Source organism: Mus pahari, chromosome 22 (assembly GCF_900095145.1).
Source record: "Mus pahari chromosome 22, PAHARI_EIJ_v1.1, whole genome shotgun sequence".
Lineage (NCBI taxonomy): Eukaryota > Metazoa > Chordata > Mammalia > Rodentia > Muridae > Mus > Mus pahari.
This window is the reverse complement of record NC_034611.1, coordinates 28,050,677-28,057,437: the sequence shown is the minus strand read 5'-3', so window position 1 is coordinate 28,057,437 and position 6,761 is coordinate 28,050,677. Positions and strand designations below refer to the sequence as shown.

At 41.4% G+C, this 6,761-nt stretch overlaps 1 pseudogene; it reads right to left on the bottom strand.

Annotated features, from left to right (window-relative positions):
• Positions 1–6,227: 6,227 nt before the first annotated feature.
• Positions 6,228–6,486, bottom strand: LOC110338605 (annotated as a pseudogene).
• Positions 6,487–6,761: the final 275 nt, after the last annotated feature.

The following is a 6,761-nucleotide window of genomic DNA, read 5'->3' as shown; positions in this document are numbered from 1 at the left end:
AATTAAGTTCTTGGCTAAAGGTATCCCATAGGGATCCCCAAACAACTGAAACTGTTGCTAAACCTATAGATTGTTCTCCACAAACGGATGACAAAGCTCCATTAGGAAGATAACATGCAAACAAACCATTGAACCCAGAAATCAAACTGACATCTAAATAGAGTATTCATCGTTATGTGCTATCATCTTTGGTTCAGGGAGCTACTCCGTAAACTTCCAAAGTAAAAATGTGAACACCAACTCACCCACACAAACAGTGATCTCTAATGCTGCCCTGCCAGCAAGATACAACAGTGCAATGGTAGTGTATAGCTTGCGGTTATAACCAACCAATATCTGATTTGATTCACTCCATGACTAGGAACACACATTTAACATTTCTTGGGTAACCAAGAACCAGAGACTAGTTAGCCCAGGACCTAGAGTAAAACCAAATACTGTTGTTCTAAAAAAAATAATACTAATAATTAATGTAGCAATAAAATGACTGCTACATTAACATTTTGTTAACATTTTATAACACTTTGCTACACTCATAGAATAGTATCATTTTTTAAAATTATTTTATTAGATATATTTTTCATTTACATTTCAAATGCTATCCCGAATGTCCCCTATACCCTCCCTCCGAATAGTGAGTATCTTGCACAGCCATAATTAGAGAAGCTTACTCCTGAAGCAGGTGGGAAAAAATATAGAAACCCACAGCTAAACATTGTTCAGAGAGTAAAAGACACTGAAACATTTAGCCTTAAGTAGAATGTCTCCATCAAATACTTCCCCTCAGATCTGGGAACCCTGACCAAGAGGAAGCAGAAAGAAAGTAGGAGTCAGAGGGGATGGAGGACATCAAGAAAAAGAGGCCCTCTAAATCAACAGGACCGATGTACATATGAGCACAGAGACCGAAGAAACATGCGTAGGGCCTACACCCAATGGACGCCTAGAGGTAAAAGGAGAAGTGGACACATACCCTTATCCCTATCCCAAAAGCTACCTCCGGTTGATAGCCACTCACAAATGAAAATTTTATTTTCTCCAAAGGAGTTTTACTGGAAAAACAAACCACTCTAAAGGGTAGCTGCATGCCCAGTGGTAGATGGCCAACAGGAAATGAACTTAATGGCATCTTTGGAGGTTCCGTGTCCAATAATGTTGTGTCAGGGCTTTTCATTTTTTTAAAAATATATTTGGTATTACTTTTTATTTTTAACATACACAGATGCAGAGAGAGAGAGAGAGAGAGAGAGAGAGAGAGAGAGAGAGAGAGAGAGAGAGAGAGGTCAATCTGTACTAGTTTTAAAGTGATCAACTTATATATCCAAAGTGGACAAATTTTGGTAACTTTTCCAGATTACTTTGTAGTTACTGAAAGTAAACTAATGTAATACTTTGCAACTTTACCTGTAAGATGAGAGATGTGAGTTAGTGTCAACTGGCAACATTAGAGAAGCAAGAGAAACCCCGAAGATGGGCCTCACCATGCTGTAGTGTGTTATCTTGATTTCTTGAGTTGATGTGGAAAGACCCTCTTGATTATTGGTAGTCCCTCTGCAGAGGGTTTGAGCTGTATAAAATGGAGAGACTGAGCTGAGCACTACCATTGCTCTGTTCTAGACTGTAGATGTGATACCATCAGCTGATTCAGACTCTGGCCACCTTGAGTCCATTCCACAATGGGCTGCACAATTGATGGGTAAAACAAAGTAGACATTTTCTCCCTTGGGTTGCTTTTCTCAAATTTGCTTTATCAAAGCACCTGGAAAAGAAATTGAGGTAACCTTATCCAATAGAAGCAACCTTCCACTTTTTTTTTTTTTTTTTTTTTTTTTTTTTGAACGTGGAAGATCTTGACATGGATTGTGAGAACCAGCCTGCCTTTTAAGCTGTTTTTACTCTGTTCTCCAGTTTCTGGTTCTCGTGAGCCCTTAATTTTACTGGTCCTTTTTTTGTACTTGAACTTTTGATTGTATGTATGTGCTTTAACTTGGATCCACCTCACTCCTCAGTGTTGGACCATGTAAAAGGGAATCCCTGCCCTGGCTGAACCACTCCACCCTCTACACTGACCAATCACAACCTGCTCAGCCCACCCTGCTTAGTTCCGTAGCTCAAGCATCTTGTCATCCCAAGGGACTGCTAGGCTGGCCGTGTGGCAACACCAAAACGTGATTTTTTTTGATCCACTAAAAGTAAAGGAAACAGGGCGCAAATTGTGCGCACAAGTGTGTGCCAGCATGTCAAGGGGAAGTGATTGAAGGATGCTTTGTATTCTTTTTTTTAAAATCATCATTATTGTATTGGTATTGTTCTAAAGTTTTCCTAAAATAATTCAAAATGTGTTTTATGCAACTACTTTCACTCAAAATTGGGGTCAATTGTCATCTTTAATTATACTGACAGATTTGCATAATCTCCTTTTGCCTTGCATAAAGACTAGTAAGGAGCAATTTAGATTCCTTTGAGAACAGAAGAAAAAATGCAAATGATCCTCCTCACTTCAACTTAACTTTACAAAATCGAAGGAGAAATAACAGGTTCTGTGGGAAAAGTCAAATTGCTATTCTGATCCAAGATGAAAACTTTTATCCTCCTGTTTAGCTTGATAGAAAGTGTGTTTTTTTTTCTCAGATTATCAAATACTGTAAAAGCATCTATTTGTGTTTGTACAGCACTGTTCTCTGAGCCAAATGATTGCCATCTTTGTAAGACCAGCTGAGTCTGCTTGCAAAATATCGTCACAGCTAGACTTGTTGACTGACAGTCCCTGCTAGAAGGAGGGATGGACAGGGTCTTTTAAAAGTTCCTGAGCAGACTATCCAACCATTCTTGCTAACCTTGTGTGAAGGCTTAGATTTTTCAAAACCTACTTTATTTAGGGTTCTTAAATGCCTCAATTTCTCTTTTACCCATCAGCCAGAGGTGGGGGAGGGGAGGTAATTGGAAAGAGGTGTTGTGGACCTGTTTAGTAGTATTTCCTTGGGGTGACTCTACTCCTTGTTGTCGAGATACCAGCAGTCCAGTTCAATAGCAAACACCAAGCAAGAACCAGTAGCGGCGACACGATCCACAGAAACAGCAAGGCTCTGCCTCATTGGCACAAGTCAGCAAAAGAAGCCAGAATCAGCAGGAATACCCACCGGAACTGCTTTGGCACCTTCCTGTATAGGAAGTGCAGACCAAGGAAGACCAGCAAAGGCATAGCCATGCAAGAGCATCTTATCATTGTTTGTGGGGTTCCATTTATATTCTTTCTAAGCATCACAAGCCCTCTCAGAAGACAGCTTCCAGAAAAACATCACACGACACAACAGAGATGTTAAAGCGGCCAGAAATGTCCACTTTAGTTGATCGTGTAGTAACTCTGCATTGGCTGTATGCAGCCTTTGAGTCTTGAGAAGGGAAGACTAGAGGGAGAAGATTCCTTTGACTCAACAATGGGACTATCACCTCTGCTAGGTACAGATTTTCCCAGGGAGGCTGCTTTGGGTTTACCTGCATTCCTGCCCATGACCACCTATGCTCTGTAAACTAGCCAACAAACTCAATGGTTCTCCAAGGTAAACTTTGGAGGAATGAAACTTTGGTTTCCTTGGGACCTTAGAAGGGGGTTGGTTAGTTTCCTTAACTAGGAAAAAAAAAAATTCAATCAGAACAAGGGTTTTAAAACTTGTAGGTCAGTTTTACAAAAGTCCTCAGAGTATAAAGTTTTAAGGGTGAGGCTTTAGTTAGAAAGAGTTGAAATAGGACATGATCTATACTATCCTGTCTTCTCCTGCCCTCAAGGAAGCTGCAAGATGTGACCTGAATAAGAGAGAACTGTCACCTGTAGTCTGTGAGCAGTTCATTGTAACTCCAAGCTAATGTGGTTAAATAAGCAAATACTGTTTAGGTGTCACTAGTGGGAATTATATGCTCCCACTGCTCACTGAGACAATCTATTTTCTCTTCCATTTTGAGCTTTTCTAATCTTCTGCCTGGGTTTCTTCCTTAACAGCTTTCTGAAGAAATCAGTTTGAGTTAGCTCCAGCAGAAGGTGTTTAGAGTAACAGTGCAGTTTCTAAAGTTCAGATTAATTATGAAACAGGCTGGCTCTAAATTAATTGAAGTTGATGAAAATTATTACAAATGTCAGAGAAATGGGAGCCTACATTCCTTCCAGTTTTATTCACAGGGAACAAGCCCACCAAGAAAATGAAACAGTAAGAGCTATGACACAATCTCAGGGAAACTAAGATATGCTCTTTGGCATATTCTGATCACAAGGTTTATCCTTGGTGGAAAACAATACAAACAAGTGCCCACGTTTGCTTAAAGCATCACTCCTATATTTTTATAGGGGATGAAGGGATATTCCCCATTGGATTATAGACCTTCTCTCTAGGCTTCCACATCCCCAGGAGCATATTGAATAGAAAGAGCTGGCATGTGCTACCTAGGAAAACAATTCTGAGACACTTAGAAAGGAAAGGAAAAGAACCTTCTTGGGTTTTATTTGCTTCTTTGGTTGATGGTTTTGAACTCACTGTATAGACAAAGCTAACACTGAAATTGTGGCAATCTTTCTGCTTCTGCCTCCTGAATGCTAGGATTACAGATGTGCACCACTCCTCCCAGGTAAAAATTCAATTTTATATACACATTCGTGTGTGTAAAAGACAGATCCCTTTATGAATGTTCGAAATTGTTTTGTTTCTGACTTTTACTCAGTCAGAGCTTCCTCACAGATGAGATGGGAAAGCTTCCAGTATTAGATGCAAGCCTATGTTTATATATTCATACAGAGTTTTAAAAAAATCAAAATTATACAGTTGCTTGACTTCTAGCAGTTTCCTCAAATCTATAACTGGTTAAACACCAGAAGGGCTGGTTCTCTCCTGACATCTAGTGTTTCTCATGCATTCCTACAAGATATGTTAACCTGCTGTCACTGTGATAATTACATGTGAAATAAACACTTTAGTATAAAATAATTTCAATAAGACAAATACAAGTCTGAGTAACACAGTTACGAAGCTGCTGCTTTAGGAGCAAACGACGTTCCTTCTTTCTTTTTTCTTTTCCAGTCTTTCTCTCTTTCTTTCTTTCTTTCTTTCTTTCTTTCTTTCTTTCTTTCTTTCTTTTGTTCGTTCATTCGTTCGTTCGTTTGTTCGTTCGTTCTTTCAAATTCAATAATGCATTTTAATACACTTTAAACTTACCTTTGAGAATTTCATATATATTACATAAAGTTTATTTTGATCGTATTTATCTCCCACTCTCTGCCATCAACTCCTCCCAGACAACCACTCCACAATCCCTTCTCTCATAGTTAGGGTTACTACTGCTATGCTAGAAACAACATGAGCAAAACAATTTGGCTCACCCTTCCACAATACTGCTTACCATGGAAGGAAGGTGGGTCAGGAACTCAATCGCGAGGCAGGAACTGATGGAAAGACGATAGAGAAGTGCCTCTTACTCGTTTGTCCCCATGGCTTGCTCAGCCTGCTTTCTTATAGAATCCAGGGCCATTTGTCCCGGGGTGTCCTCACACACAATGGGTCCTCCCTCATCAATTACTAATAAATAAATGCCCTACAGGCTCACCTACAGCCTGATCTAAGGAGGCACTTTAGTTGAGGGTCCCTCTTCTTCAGGGACTCGAGTTTATGTGGACATAAAACTAGCCAGCATACCCTCCCTTCCAATATCCTATCTTCTTTTTTTCTTTTTAATCTACTGAGTCTAATATTTTTTTCTGACTTTCATAATAAGTTTAACTTGCACAAAAACAGTGTAAGTTTGAGACTGATCAGGGAACAGTGGGGCTTCAGATCAAAGGCAGTAACATTTTTAGACTCCTATCCCCTCTGGCCTGACCCCTTCCTGTGGTGTCCAGCTTCCAGCAAGACTGGATAGCTACACTGGGGCTATTGCTCGTCACCTAGGGAGAGGGGACAGAGTGGACCAGCCTGTGACCTCACTTCCAACTCAAGCATGCCCCCTACTTTGTTGGCCAGTTGCGAGCACTGTCCACGCCAAGGCCCAGCGCCGTGAGCAGCTTTCTCCATGTCTCTGAACTTTGGAGTCGGTGATACCGGTATTGGGGGCTGTGTCCTGGGAGGTGAGTGGATGTGCCTGTGTCACTCAACACCACTCACTGGCTTTCGAGCAAACGTTCCCTAACTACAGAGGCAGTGACTTAGTGTTGGAGCCAGGAATTGGCCCCTCCAGCCTGGGGAGCATTAGATGAATTACTCATCCTTCTCTCTGCCCTTGCCTGAGTCAGTCTCCATCTGGAGGATGGCTCTGGGCTCCCCTTCTGCAGGCTCAAAGAAGATCAAGGTCACCGCGGAGATCGGGGTAAGGAACACGACGGTGATAACAACTTCCATGAGCGCTGCACTGTCCTCTTCAGCTTGTGCAGACAGGGTCACAGGGGCCTGAAAAACCTGGCATGGTCATCAGTTCTTCAGGAGAAGGTGTGGCCGGTAGGTTGTTCATCGTTGCTGAGGGCAGACTATCTCTTAGGGTCAGATCTTTCCAGTCGGTAGGGCCACTGAGTTTAATTTTATACACGTAAGTGTCAGGCTATTCACATCAAACTGCCAAGAGCCACACCCCTAAAGGAAACAAACTCTCGCCAAGCAGCCATTACCTGGCGATAGCTCCTATGGTATGGATGAGGGCTTGTCCTCGTTTCCTTTCTGCGGCTGAGACAAACATTACGACTGAAGCAATTTAGGGAAGGAAAGAGTTTACTTGGCTTACAGGTTCGT